The 16,359-nt window shown below is 34.1% G+C and overlaps 1 protein-coding gene across 7 annotated transcripts in view; it reads left to right on the forward strand.

Annotated features, from left to right (window-relative positions):
* rbfox3a (RNA binding fox-1 homolog 3a) overlaps window positions 1-16,359 on the forward strand; it is a 756,006-nt gene that overhangs the window by 656,247 nt on the left and 83,400 nt on the right. The gene's annotated exons all lie outside the window — the stretch shown is intronic.

The following is a 16,359-nucleotide window of genomic DNA, read 5'->3' on the forward strand; positions in this document are numbered from 1 at the left end:
TAATACATTGCATGTTGTTTTGTTTTATACATCTTATTTTATTAGATTAATAAATAATAACAACAACAACAACAATAATAATAATAATAATAATAATAATAGTTGATTTAAATGTATTATATAATATATTAAATTTAGTTTTTATTATATTTTATTTTATTAGTGAATGCAGTGTATTTTAATATAAAAAAATAATTATTTAAATATAATATTAAATAATATGTGTGATGTAATAATAATAATAATACATTTAAATGTATTATATAATACATTGCATACTGTTTTTATTATATTTTATTTTATATAGATTATTTATTATTAGATTGATAAATAACAACAACAACAACAACAATAATATTAATAATAATACATTTAAATGTATTATATAATACATTACATATTGTTTTATGAGATTTTATTTTATTAGCAAATACATGTATTTCATTATTGTAATGATTATTTAAATATAATAGTAAATAATATGATGTGTAATAAAATAATATGTAAATATTTACATTTTTTGATATATCTGTTCATATTAATTATTTTTCTATATAAATGTTTTTTTTTTTTTTTTTTTTTTTTTTTAATAGTTTAGTGCAGGGGGAATTAACTTAAAATTCAGCATTAAATATAATTGTTTTTATTTAGATATACAATTATTATATTTATATATGATTATTAAACAAGGATTAGATACAAGTATTAAAGAAAAGTGCCTAAAGAGAGTCAAACTAAGTTGACAGGTAAACAAAACACTCCAGAAAAAGAGTAGAAAGCTTGCAGGATTACAGGATGTGATCAGATCATAATAAAAATAGTACTGATTGCAGTGTAATCATATCTAGTATCTAGTATAAAAATACTGATTCAAAAACATGTGCCATTTTGCAAATATTAAAAGATCCTCACAGTAGTGAACACACTGAGACTAAAAAACTTTACAAGTTACAGTATTATTAACTGTAAAATATGGTTTTATTATTTTTGGTGTTGCGTGTAAACTGACACTGGCAGATGTTGCAAAAGTTCATTTCAGACCCTGTGCACAGGATGTTTTTATTCATCTTTGAATAGCTTTTTACATCTTTCATTTTTTGGTTGTCTCCAACATCCCATTTTGAACATTTCTGCATTCAGACAGACCGAGATAAAGAGAAACTGGGGCTGGGAAAAACAGAAGATTTATTTTTTTTTTTTGAATGAAAAGAACTATAAAGCTGGCGCAAGCAAAGATAAAAAGCACAGACCAAAATAAGAGACAATGAGAGAAAAACCATCCTTTTCCATTTAAAGAGATATTCTGCTTTCCCTCTCTCCGTTTTATCAAGCTTTAAGCAATGGCTATCACATGGCTCCATATCTGAAACCCCGTGGAGCCATTTACCATGGCTAACAATATCACAAACGTCTCAATGGACCACTTAACGAGTGCTACCCAAGTGCTTTGTCTGAGCATATGACAAGCACATGATGAAACAAAAGAAACTCTGAGAGGAGACTGTCCTTAAACCCGCTCCCATGGGTCAGTTGTGTTTGGTCTGTTTGCTCTACACTTTGGTTCCTATAGGCCTTTGATTAACACATACACACTCTGAGGAAATGTAGAAGAAGAAAAAGAAAAAAAAACTGATGAATCGGTGTGGGTCATTTTATTTTATTAATTATTGTTTTGTTTTATTTTATTTTATCTATTAATTTATTTTTATATATTTTTTATTTTATATACTTTTTTATTTTATTTTAACTTATTTTATTTTTTTATCTAATATTTTTTATTTTATTTTAGTTTATTTAATCTATTATTTTATTTATCTATTATTTTTTTATTTTATTTTATCTGTTATTTTTTAATTTACTTTAGTTTATTTAATCTATTATTTTATTCATCTATTATTTTAATTTATATTTTTATTTTATTTTTTTATCTAATATTTATATATATATATATATATATATATTTGTATCTACTATTTTTTATTTTATTTTAGTTTATTTCATCTATTATTTTATTTATGCATTATTTTTTTTATTTAATTTTATCTATTTTTTTCATCTATTATTTTTTAGTTTAGTTTAGTTTATTTATCTATTATTTTAGTTTATTTTATCTATTATTTTAGTTTATTTCATTATTTTATTTTAGTTTAGTTTATTTAATCTATTATTTTATTTTATTTTATCCATTATTTTATTTTATTTTATTTGTTAGTTTTTTTACCACAGGATTTTTATTAGATTCCAAATAAAGGGCTGGTTTCAGGATTTGACACTCATCCTTTAGAAGCCCCATATACTGTGGGTCATGTAAAATATGACATTTGTCCGTTGACTAGTCACTATATTCTCTAGTACTGTGGTTGGACAGTTTATTCTAGTGTGTCCTAACATTGTTTACAAATCTAAGCATCTTGGTAAGGAAATAAATACAGTAGATAGAAGTTATGGCTGTTGCTATTATAGCTAAACTACTGTAACTATTGTGAAAATCCCAGTAGATGGTCAGTTACTGAAGTACACTGACTTGTCCGTGCATCCGACACTAACAACTATGCCATGTTTAAAGTCAATGGAATGATCTTTCTTCCCCTTTCTAATATATTTGAACTTCTGCAGATCTTCTGGACCATGTCAGCATGCTTAAAACTACTGTGTACATTTATTTAGTTAATTAGGGAGTGAAATGAGACACAGCCGTAGAGAGTGTAAATGAAAAGTGTGGGAAAGAGATGAATCCATGAGGGCTATTTTTTTATTTATTTATTTTTTTTTAAATTTCATTTATTTTTTTTTTATTACATTTTGAATTCTTATTTTAATTGTATTTAATTTTGTTTTATTTCATTTTAATTTAATTTAATTTAATTTAAGTTAATTTATTTTGATTTTTAATTTAATTTGATTTTATTTTAATTTAATTTTGTTTTATTTTTTATTGTTTATTTCATTTTATTTATTTTTATTTTTTTTATTTTTTTATTTTTTATTATTTATTTATTTATTTATTTTTCTATTTATTTATTTATTAGATTTCATATAAATGCTGCAATGCAGGCTGGTAAAGAGAGTCAAATGAGACACATCTTGAGAAAGGGCATATGAGTAGTGTGGGAAATAGAAATATAAGATCATCAAACTTTTCTTCAATGCACAAAGTAGTACAAGGTCTTCCTGGCCTTGGGGTGGAGGGGAAAGGACGGATGAAAAATGTAATCTTTTTCTCTTTCTGATTGGGATATGTGTAAAGCTCTGAGGTGGTTTGGAAGTAGATATAATCCCACGCTCAGCAGATCGCAAGAGAAGCGATTCTGACAGGCCGCAAAAAAAAAAGGCACATGAGCTCCGGCTAGGCTAATCTACAGCTCGATTGGAGGATGTACTTAAACTGTCACTCCGGCCCCGAACCACCACTGCGAAATTCTCCCATTCTCCCTCTTTTCTCTCTCTCTCTCTCTCTCTCTCTCTCTCTCTCTCCCCGCAGAGCATCATTAGCAAAGAGTGAGCACTAGACCTCAGAGAGTGGACGCTAATCACATCAGATCACATATCAGATCACAACAGCACAGACTCTAGATGCTGGCTAACTCAGCGATAAAAGACTACTACATGCTAACAGTTTTCCATCACATCGCCTTTGGTGGGACTGTCTAAACTGTGATTTGCAACTGGCTTAAACGTAGACGTACTGCTCAAAGGAGCGTGAGGTTATGTTATTAAGGCGATGCCATTATTTCCTGCACTTATTCTTGGCCGCCTTCCCTGAATAGTTTTTACTGCACCATCGGTAATAGTACCACAGGTCTAAGCGCTCTTTAATCCTCCATATTTGTTACCGGCTAAACTTGTTGTGAATCAGATTACCTTGTCTAATTAATTAGAGCTTTGCGCCAGACTGAAAGGCCACTGTCTTCTTTCTAGATGACAGGCGGATGATTTGTATTCGTATCTCAGTGGGAGGGAAAGATGACGGCAAGTGTGGAAGAACAAAAAAATATAAAGCGGCTCAAGCTAATCCCTTTAAGTGAAGCGCTGGTTTGGCCCTAATCGGATGTAATCTACCTGCTTGGCAGCTTTCCAATCAGATAGTTTCAATTATGTGGTTGTAGGGGCATTCTGAAGGGGGAAGTGCTGAGCTGAGCACTTTGAAAGTGATTTGCAGATAACACTGAATGAGTGCGGCAATAGAAACGATTTAGCAGGACTCATTCCCCACCCGGCCCCAACATACAAACACGAGCCTTCTGTGACGTCGTCCTTTAGGCAGAGGAGGCTTGGATGAGAGGTCCAATGTGGCGGTGTATGATAATGTTCAGGCAATTATTTCTTGGTGCTGCTTGGCTGATCTGTTCCTCGCTGAATGTGAAGCGCAGGGAAGTTGCTCTTCTACAACAGAAATAGAAACAAGGGGAGCATCGGCTGCATGGAATGATTGTAGTCTAGCATTTGGAAAGTCTTGCAGGGAAGAAAAAAATAAGGAGAGTTGATTCAGTTTGTGTGCGTTTTCTAACTTCCTGTCTCCACTTTATATTGAATGTATACTAGGGGTGGGAACTTACACTAGTCTTAAAGTTCTCTGCATTCTAAATTGTTTATCTTGCTTCACATATATACAGTTTTGTTATTAAATAGAAGCAGTCAGATATATGATCTGAGCCTTTAATTTTACCTGGTCAAAGAAACACAATTCTTGAATATATTAAACATCAAATGTGTTGGTTGTTTGGCATGTTCAGCATTGTGTTTCACTTTTTACAGTGAGCTCTTATAGCAGTTTCAGAGGGGATCGTGGGTTGTAGTGTACTTTCATTGTCAGTTAAAATGTCCCACCAAACTCACAAGCAGCAAAATGTGCCCAGATGTACATATAGTAATACTTTTAAATAGTTAACATATTTTTCTACTCATACAATCATCTTGTCTTCCTTTCCATACAATGCTACTATGACAAATGACGTCAAAACAGTCAATACATCATAACTGATAACTGTTAAACTGCAATAACTGTAAAAATGAGTGATTTCCCTAAATATTAAAATTGAACCAACTTAATCCTTTTGCACATCACATGTCAGGTCAGTTTTTTGTTGTTGTTTTTTTTATAGTTTTGGGGAATTTCACCAAATTTAAAGCCTGTTGTCTATGATGTTGGACTTTTTTTAATCCAATCAAACATCAGTAAAGCTCTGTTTGTTGTAATTTGAGAAATATCCACTACACTTTTATGCTGCGTTCACACCAGATGTGGAAGAAGCGTAAAGCACAAGTGATTTACATGTCAATGCAAAGACGCAAATAGACATTCGCGCCATGTTAACCAATTAGGAGCTTTCTTTCATAAGCGCATGATTATGGCGTAATGCCTGTTGTTGGTGTCCCAAGGGGAAAATCCTCTTGCCGACACCGGACAACAGTTCATCAATCTGGGCTCGGCTCAGTCGGAAGCACTGCTGAAAGCTTCCATCATTCAGGTATACTGTAGTTTCTGTAGGAGTTTATGAACTCATAGAGCTAGGTGCTACTCTGAAAGGACCTAGTAGACTCAGACACGGCTCCAAACATGGCTCCACATACGTGCACAGCACATTTTAGCCCTTAAGTGGCTATTTAAAATACTTTGAATGTTTTAAATTTTGTTACAGACATACAGTGTCATCCTGCAACTGTTTTGCAGGATATGAAATGTCCCAAACACTATTTTTAACTGTCCAAAATGTTGTTTTTACTCTCTGATAGTCAAAGCAAGTTTAAAAAAAAAATTATATGTTAAATATGCATTTAAAAATATCAGGAAAAAGTGTTTTATGTAAATTCGAACCACAAGTCCACATATTTTGACATAATTTTTCTCTAAAAGTACAGTGAATCAAAAGATGATACTTAGATTTTTATTCTAATTGGGTTCTAATAAGCCCAAATAGCAAAGAGAAATTAAAAAATGCATTTAAAAAAACACATTGGGCCTTAAGAGGATAAAGCACATAAACACAGCTATTCTCTCAATAAAATCCATGTTAGCCATTTAGCAAAGAAGCTAGAGTCACCGAGCAGACAGAAGCCCTGCCCATGACGCGAATCCGCATCTATTGTGAAGTGAATTTGACACGCGAATAAAGTGGATTAGAATGAAGCGAGTAAACTCAAAATGTTCACTTGTCTATTACACTGTTTGTCCGCGCTTGTCACGTCTGGTGTGAACACAGCATTAGACTTTGCCGCAATTTTACAATTATTTACCGGAAAAAAACAAACAGTAAAATACCACATACATTCTTTACAGTTCACTACTAATCTTTTACAGTAGCTTATTGCATATTAGGAATTTGCGGTATTTTACAGTAACCAAAGTAATCAAGTACTGCTACTGTAGTTGAAGACAAAAATGAGATCTTTAATGAAAAAATAGTCACTTGTTTGGAAAGTATTAAATTCAATAGTAAATACTAAAACTATAGGTTTTGTACTGCTAGTGCACATAAATGTAAATAAATGACAGTAAAAGTACTGTAAAAAGTGTCATACTGTAAAATTTAAATGTGGTAAAGGGCATTTTAAAATAAAAAGAAGTTATTTTAAAAGCTATTTTACTGTAAAATGAAATTGTAGTAGGGCCCTGCTACTGTAAAACATATTTACAGGTAAGTTATTGTAGTTGTGGTAAATTGCTGACAGCGGTGCTGCCGGTAAGTTATCGCAAAAATACAATAACTTGTCTAACAGTGTAGGGTGAAAAGAAACATGGCAGCACTTTATTCATTTATTCAGCACTTTATACATTTATTGAAACGTTTGCCAATATTTCATAGATTGAATGTGAGAATGTGCAGTCTATAAAACAAAAACCTGAAAAGTTGTAAAATGTTCTGCAACATTTTACTTCAATTAACAATTTGTATTATTTTATTTTTAATTTCCAGTTGGTATATCGTTTTTGAAGTGCAACTGTTTTGACCTGATGTCCATTGAAATTAACAAACAAAAAAATCAATAAAAGGTTATTAACCTTTTTAATTTTTTTTTAAATTGGTTTAATTTATGGAAGTCTTATGAATAGGGAAATTTACTACTTTAAAATTTTTCTGAAAGTTGAAATATAATTCAGGTCTGAAGGGGTCAACCTTAAATTATTTTAACACATTGGTTTAAACTGACTTAAAGGAAGTCTCCACTTTTTTGGAAAATATAGGCTCATTTTACAGGTTTTCTAGAGTTATCTTAAAGTTAATGGTCTAATCCAATTCAGGGATCTATGTTAAGGTAGGCCAAAAGTACCCCAACTAGACCCGTAGTTTGGCTGAAAGGATTCAAAAATGGTCAAATCTAACTGTTAACTGTAGGGGAGTTGTAAAATGAGCCTATTTTCAAAAGAAATTCAATTCAATTCACCTTTATTTGTATAGCGCTTATACAATGTAGATTGTGTCAAAGCAGCTTCACATAAAAGGTCACAGTAAATAGGAACAGTGTAGTTCAAAAAAGAAGTGGAGTGTTTCTAAAAAAATTGCTTGTATGATTTGACTTATTTTAGTTACATGCACATAAAATATGTTGTAATGACTTATAGATCATGAAATGCCTTTGTTTTCATGCATGCGTGTAGGAGCAGTCATTTCAAATGTGAAATGATACATGTTTACAGTAAACGTGCTGGACAGAGTATGTCAGAGCAATAAATGGGCCACATTTGTCATTCACTAAATCATTTGGCATACTAAATCCCAGACCGTGGCAAATGGAACGTTGTTATGTAACATTTCTTGCTTCAATTGTGGTAATTGGCTGTCATAAAGCTTTAGAGGGGGTAATATACCTACTTGGGGTTAATTTGGGGATCTTTTCTTAGCTGACCGTAAAATCCTCCAATATGGATTAACTATTAGCTTTTTTGGCAGGATCCACATCCTGAGACCCTAATGCAGGTTACTTAACTCTTCGCCATTGTCCTCCTGTTAAGTGCTGGAAAGAGGGTCACAGTCCATCTACATGTACACGAAAGATGTCGAATCCTTCACCTCGTGATGTCCTCCAGAGGATGAGCAGGCAACCCGAGTGAGCACGGAGGTTGCCTTCGCCTCGAACAGCGAAGACTTTTAATTACTTTTCACCTCGTCTACGAAACTTGGGAGAGCAAAGCCCTCTGAAACCTTGTCTCTGAAAGAGACAGATGCAGCCCATGCTAGCTGCAATATAATTAACATGCAATTAACACAAATTAAAAGGCAAATTGCGCAGACGAACCCCCTGTAGATGGCTGCTTAGCGGTGACGATGAGATAATTAGATCCAAACCTGGAGCGCGGAGTCTCAAACGCTTACCTCTCTTCTCCCTCTCCTGGCCTGGTGTCAACTCCTCCAGAGAAGAGCACTTCAAGCCGCTACACTCATGAGAAGTGGAAATGCTCCCAATAAAGCCACAGAGATTGTATCGTTCAAGTCAAGAGTCAGTTGGACTGGGTGTTTTACAAGGTACTTGTTATGACAGAGCAATTGTCCTCTCCTCAAAGTCACCATGAAATTAATATGGGCATTTCCAAAATTTATTTAAGTTTTTATTTTAAATTATTTAGCTATAAACAAAATATTTGTTGAAACTAAAACACTTAAACCATAAAAATAAAATTAAAATGTTAAATTTGCATGACATTTGCTAGAAATTTACATTTAGCGATCCTGTAATAGTATAACTGTTGGGATGCTTAGTGCAAATCTTTTATTTATTTAGTTTTGTTATATTAGGTGTTGTTCAAAAACTTACAATTGTTAAATGAATCCTATGAAGAAAAAAAACACGTTTTCAAAAAACACCTCCCTAGTGGAAAATGGCAAGTTTTACTATAAATGTATAATCTTCTTCTAATCCTGACAGAAAGAAAGGTGATCCAATTAAAATATTTATATAAAATAAAAGAATTAAATACATCACATTTTCTTTACCGGAAACGTGACATTTAAAGTTAAAAAAATAAATAAATAAAACCCTTTAAAAAGTCAAAACAAATGATGAACTGCAAACTTTTTTGCATTTTCACATCTGTGTCCAAATGGTACAAATGATTATTAACAGTTAATCAACCTCCTCTGTTTGTGCATTATCATTTGTGCCTTAACAATGCCTTATCCAATTAAAATTTGCTCATCAAATCTACTGCACAAAAGTGAGGTTGGCAAAAATAACTCAAGACTTGGACCCTATATGTTATCGCTGTAATCAAGCAGACTTCTTACATATGTTTTGGCTTTGTCCATCAATCACTTCTTTTTGACTATCAATTTTCAAGGGTTTCTCTTCTGTGACAAAACTGCACATCGAACCGTGTCCTCTTATTGCACTTTTTTGGACTTCCTCCGAATATAGACGGGTTATAGAGCTGTACTGCAAATGCCCATGCAGTTTTGACACTGTTAGCAAGACGGTGTATTCTTTTATTACGGAAACAGAGATTTCCCCTAAGTTTTGACACTGGTTGCGAGATGCAATGAGCTTCATACATTTGGAAAAATCAGGTTTACAATAAACGGTAATACTAGAGCTTTTTCTGAAACATGGGACCCATTTAGAATTTTTTTTTCTTATCATGTCAGTATCTCTACAAACTGTCAATCTACAGATTTAGTCAGAATTATTAGTCCCCCTGAATTAACCGGCCCCCGGTTTATTTTTTCCCCTAATTTCTGTTTAACGGAGAGAAGATTTTTATAACACATTTCTAAGCATTATAGTTTTAATAACTCATCTCTAATAACTGATTAATTTGATCTTTGCCATGATGACAGTAAATAATATTTGACTAAATATTTTTCAAGACACTTCTACACAGCTTAAAGTGACATTTAAAGGCTTAACTAGGTTAATTAGGCAGGTTAGGGTAATTAGGCAAGTTATTGTATAATGATGGTTTGTTCTGTAGACTATCGAAAAAATATATAGCTTAAAGGGGCTAATGATATTGACCTTAAAATGGCTTTTAAAAAACTAAAAACTGCTTTTATTCTAGCTGAAATAAAACAAATAAGACTTTCTCCAGAAGAAAAAATATTATCAGACATACTGTAAAAAATGTCTTGCTCTGTTAAACATCATTTAAAATATTTAAATATAATATCTAAAAAAGAAAAAATTTCAACTGTAAATCTTAGGGCCTTTCAATTGTAAAGTGTATCTAACTACCTTGTATAAATACCTGAGGATTAATGTTAGGTATTTATTAATGTAATATTGGGTTATCAAGGTACACGTGTATTCTGAACAGATTTTTTTTATTGTATTTACTGATTTTTTATATATTTTTTTTATTTTTTTTTATTGAATTTTTTTTTATTATTATCATTATTATTTTTATTTTATTTATTTTTTTATTATTATTATCATTATTATTAATTTTATTTGATTGATATTTAGATTTTTTTATTGTTATTATTATCATTATTTTTATTTTTATTTTTAGATTTTTTTTATTGTTATTATTATTATTATTATTATTATTATTATTTCTTTTCTCTCTTAGATAAATGTAATTTTATCTTGTTTAGGGGGAATAATATTTGTTTAAATTTCTCTGTAAAATTAATTTGTTATCTCTGTAAAAGTTTAATAAACAGATTAACAAACAAATAAATAAATAATAGCAAATGACAACAATCCAATCCCTTTACAATACATTCAAGTCCCACTCTACACATTTACCAGTTCACTCGGCTATATACGTTACATTAGGTAAGAAAAAAGCTTTCTCAACTTCTGTTCCATGCCGACTTTAAGCAAAGCGTGCAAGACGAATGCACAGTAGCCCTACGATTTCTCTTCATTTTTATCACTGTCCGTTACTCGCTGCTCCGCGTCGCTACATGATGACTTACATCTGAGAGGACCTAGTCAATACACGTTCCCATAAAGTAAGCAAATCAAAGCCCTCATCCTTCTCTCCAGCACTCGGCTGGGCAGAGCGAGGAATTGGAGGCTCTCAGAGGCCACGCTCCGCCGCTCGGTAATGGGCGAGTCCGCGCCGTCGCACCGCTCACCTGTTAGACATGATAGATAGCGCGCCTCTCTCCAGAGCTACTGCAGACAGAGCATGTGAATGACCGATGGCACCGCCGTGATGGATGAGGATGGCGGAGCGAGAAGAGGTGCAGCCCAGGGAGCGGGGGCACCAGGGGGTAATTGCACCTCCGCTTGCCCATCCATCTGCTCGGCTTTCCATCTACCGCCATCAGGCAGGGGCTACGGGCCTTCGCCGCTCGCCGACCTCAGGCGGCATACACAAGGGGCAGGACGACAGGCAGTGTGGATCCAGAGTCGACCCGTGTGCTTTATCTTAACAGGGCTTGACTGTCTACATAGCCGCGATGATTGATAGTGCCAATGTGCTGGTAAACACGGTGTCCTCTCACAGAGACCCCCGAGAGCCCGTTGGGAGAATCTGTGCATTAGAGAAGATGAGGAAGTTGTCAGATGGAAAAAGCAGGAGCCGTTGACCCTCGACGTTTAATGGTTCAGAGGTTTGGCTGCTGTTATACTGTATAACCTGTAGCGGGGGTTCAAACTTACCTTCATTGTTCCCAAATGATGACTGACCATGTGACATTTTGTAGGGTTCAGCGTTTAGCAGCATTTAAGCACATCGGCTTGGGAGAAATACGACTTGTTTACTTGATGTTGAAAACTAATTTTGACAGTGTAAACGTGCATTATCCCACATGAAAAATACTGTAGCCGTTTATAGTAAATACTAGGGCTATGCAATTAATCGAAATTGAATCAAAATCGCAATTTGAAACGTTGCGATTAGTTAATCACAAGAGGCTGCAATATAAAATTTATATGAAGAGTTAAGATGCGGGTGACGCGGTGGTGCAGTAGGTAGTGCTGTCGCCTCACAGCAAGAAGGTCGCAGGTTCGAGCCTTGGCTGGGTCAGTTGGCGTTTCTGTGTGGACTTTGCATGTTCTTCCTGTGTTGGCGAGGGTTTCCCCCAGGTGCTCCCGTTTCCCCCACAAGTCCAAAGACATGCAGTATAGGGGAATTGGGTAAGCTAAAATTGTCCGTAGTGTATGTGTGTGAATGAGAGTGTATGGGTGTTTCCCAGTGATGGGTTGCAGCTGGAAGAGCATCTGCTTTGTAAAACATGTGCTGGATATGTTGGCGGTTCATTCCACTATGGTGACCCCAGATTAATAAAGGGACTAAGCCGAAAGGAAAATGAATGAATGAATGAGATCAGATGCAAAAACCTCCAAAAGCCATTTAAAATTTCCCTCCAAATTATCATTTTTATCAGGCTCCTGTGTGTTGGTTCAGTTTATGGCAAAGAATACACTCTTTTAAAGGTCTTTAAAATGAAATACCTCAACATAAACATTGGAGTCTGAGAAAAATGCTAGACATGGTTTTGGTTGTTGTGAACTATGCCGCATTACACGAGAGGAAACGATTGAATCTTGTGTCACAACGTCCATTTGTCGTTTACGATTCCCCACAACACCCTACGTCAAGGAAATGGTGGCGAAATCATGTGATCTGACCGGGGCTTTATAACTAGCCAATTGAGTGAGCACACTTTTGTTCTTCCCAATCAAAATAGCGTAACTAAAGTACACCTACAATAAAAAAAAGAAAACAAACAGGAAAGTGCTGGCAAGTGAGATTATGGCGTCAGCTGCTTCAAAAGCATTAATAGATGAATTAATATCAAAGAAAAACAGCATTTGTAATATGGGACGGTGTCCTGGTGGTGCAGTGGGTAGTATGATCGCCTCACAGCAAGAAGGTCACTGGCTCGAGCCTATTTTGGTTTCAGAGTTACACACACCAAACAAAAACAGGTCATTTTTAGGAGCTGTCACAGAATTGTTGCTGAAGCTTGAATTAAATTAAAATCAGCTTGAAGCTTGAATAAAATCGTAAATCGAATCAGAATCGCAATATCTATCAAAAAAATTGCAATTAGATATTTTCCCCAAATTGCACAGCCCTAGTAAATACTATATTATAATACACTCTCAGAAATAAAGTCTGTCACTGGGGTGGTAACTTTTCAAAAGGTACACTTTTGTTCCTAACAGGTCCTTAAAGGTACATATTAATACCCAAAAAGTACAAATGTGTAGCTCATAGTAACCTAATGGTACAAAAGTGAACCTTAAAGGTACAAAATGTCCACCTGTATGGTGCAAAAGTGTACCTTTTATAAAGGTGCCACCCCAGTGACTTTATTTCTGTGTAAAGTACTTGAATTAATCTGTTATGGTATTTCTACAGTTGCTGTGGTAATACAACAACCATAGAGAATATTTTACTACCACAGCCTTAAAAACATATGTATACTATAGTATTTATTACAGTTTATCAGTACACTTGTGTAAGAGTAATACTACAGTATGCTGTAGCATTCATTACCAAAGTGTTATGATGAATACAGTAAAATTTACTTTACTATAGTATGGTTCAAAAACACAATAAATAACTGTAGCATTTTTTCATGTGGGATTAATTGGAAAAATGTGACCGTTTGAATTCTTAACACAAAATGAAAATGTACTCAATATTTGCTCACCTGTAAGTTCTTCCTGTATGATTTTACCAATATATGAGACATTAGGTAATAATTAAAGCTACAGCAGCTTGCTAATATACAAAATTGCGTACCCTAGTTTTAATTCGACTAAAAAGCAGTGTTTTGTAAACCTATAATCACTTTTATAGATCACAAAACTGTATGACTTATTTTCTTCATAGCACAATAGAAGATATTTTGAACAATATTTTGTGTCTAAAACAACAGCGAACCCCATTGACTTGACATTGACATAGATTTTTTTTTTTTACACATGTCTTAAGTGTAACACAGAAGTCACAGGTTTAGAATGAAGTTTCATTTTTTAAATAAACTAACCCTTTAAACCACAACCACAGCTTCTGTGTCTTGAAAAGACATAAAATATTATTCCATCCATTAATATAGAGTTATTATGAGCTAGTTAATCCTGCAGTCAAATGTTTGTGTTTGGGGGAAAAATAGTGTTATTTTCTAACCTAAAAAAGGCGATACACTGATTAGTTTGGACTGTTTTATTGTAATGCAAATATTTCTTCTTCTTTTTTCTCTCACTGAAAACTCCCTTTAGTAGAACTGGTAATTAGATAAGCACAGAAGATGTAAAGATGCTTGTCTGCTCGGCCTTATTATTGTATCTGTTCATTTTTAAAAAAAGATTAATCTATGCGACCCATAGAAATGTAAAGTCGCTTCTGTCATGTTACTAGTGTAATTTCCCTTGTAAAGACATATGTCCTCCGCAATAATGGTTTTGTACAGCGAGTTAAACTTTAAAATCTCATTTCAGCTGAAATATTTTATCATGCCATTTTTCACCTTCTCTCTGTAATGAGTGGAAAAATGAACGCCTTGCAGGTCCAAATCTTTTGCATTTGAGTTGGTATTATGTTCTTAGCTGTGTCTACATAATTGCGTTTATTTCACCTTTTCCCTCTATTTTTCTCTGTCAGGGTGGCGAGAGAAAAAAGGAATGGAGTGATAGATATCTCATTATATCTTCATTACCTAATGCATGATATATCGCCATCTTCTGTGATTCATATCTCTTGTGTTTTGTGCCTAATGAGGGGGAATTTGTCCAGCCTACTTATTATAATTAAGTATATACATGAAAAACACACTTAGAAGTGTACAGATAAAGCGATTGCACTTTATCTCACAGAATATGTACTAAAAGGTACTTACCTAAGAAAGTACTGGTTATATGAAACAATGGATAGATTTAGGGAAAGTATGTAGTTATTTGAAAGTATTGATTGGGATAGTGTGCATAGTGTTTCCTAACTCTGTTCCTGGAGGCACACCAACAGAACATACACTCACTGGCCACTTTATTAGGTACGCCTTACTAGTACCAAGTTGGATCCCCTTTTGTCTTTAGAGCTGCCTTAATCCTTCATGGTATAGATTCAACAGTACTGGAAATACTCATCAGAGACTTTGGTCCATATTGACATGATAGCATTACACAGTTGCTGCAGATTTGTTGGTTAAATATCCATGATGCGACTCTCCCATTTCACCACATCACAGGGGCTCTATTCGTTTGAGATCTGGTGACTGTGGAGGTCATTTGAGTACAGTGAACTCATTGTCATGTTCAAGAAATCAGTTTGTGATGATTCACGCTTTATGACATGGGGCGTTATCCTGCTGGAAGTAGCCATCAGAAGATGAGTCCACTGTGGTCTTAAAGGGATGGACATGGTCAGGAACAATACTCGGGTAGGCTGTTGCATTGACACGATGCTCAATTGGAACTAATGAGCCCAAGAAAATATCCCCCACACCATTAAACCACCACCACCAGCCTAAATCGTTGATACAAGGCAGAATGGATCCATGCTTTTTTTTTTGTTGATGCCAAATTCTGACCCTACCATCCAAATGTCGCAGCGGAAATCAAAACTCTTCAGACCAAAATCCCAGTAGATCAGCAGTTTCTGAAATACTCAGACCAGCCCGTCTGGCACCAACAACCATGCCACATTCAAAGTCACTTAAATCACCTTTCTTTCCCATTCTGATGCTTGGGTTGAGGTGCAGCAGATTGTCTTGACCATGTCTACATACTTAAATGCATTTAGCTGCTGCCTTATAATTGGCTGATTAGAAATTTGCGTTAAAGAGCAGTTGAACAGGTGTACCTAATAAAGTGGCCGGTGTGTGTATTTTGTATTTTGTATTGTCTTCCTTATCTGACCCATTCATTTCAGGTTTTGGAGTCTTTTCTAATGTTTTGCTGAGTTGATTCGGGTGTGTTTGATTAGTTGTGTGCCTTCAGGGACAGGGTTAGGAAACACCTCTATAAATAAATCCAAATGCTATCAGAAATTCTGTCAATATGAATCACTAAGTCAGTTTTGATTTATCGGTTTTAAATTTCTGAATTCAGAATACACAGGAGTGCTCATTTATGTGGCAAAATTAAAGGCTAAAACGCTCAGATGTCTTTTCTTGGCCTGTTTTGTGCTTTTCTAGCCTTTTAAGTCTCTGTCAGTATAAACTGTTTGTACAGTACTTAAAAATATATGTACTGTACTTAATGCAAGTCTACTCGCTTTGTTCATAATAAGGATCATGTAATGTATTATTGTCTTTTGTTTGTGTTTTATTTGCCTATAATGAGGGTGACTTTTTTTTTTTACAAGCACACTTTTAATATAATTAAAGGTGCAGTAGGTGATTGTTTTCAGAAATATTTTTGTTGTGCTGATTGAAAGTCTCTTCACATTCCAATAGTACTGATTAAAGTAAATGATCTAAATGTATTTATATGTATTTTTATATTCTGGGTAATAGGCATAAA

This window comes from Danio aesculapii, chromosome 12, assembly GCF_903798145.1.
Source record: "Danio aesculapii chromosome 12, fDanAes4.1, whole genome shotgun sequence".
Lineage (NCBI taxonomy): Eukaryota > Metazoa > Chordata > Actinopteri > Cypriniformes > Danionidae > Danio > Danio aesculapii.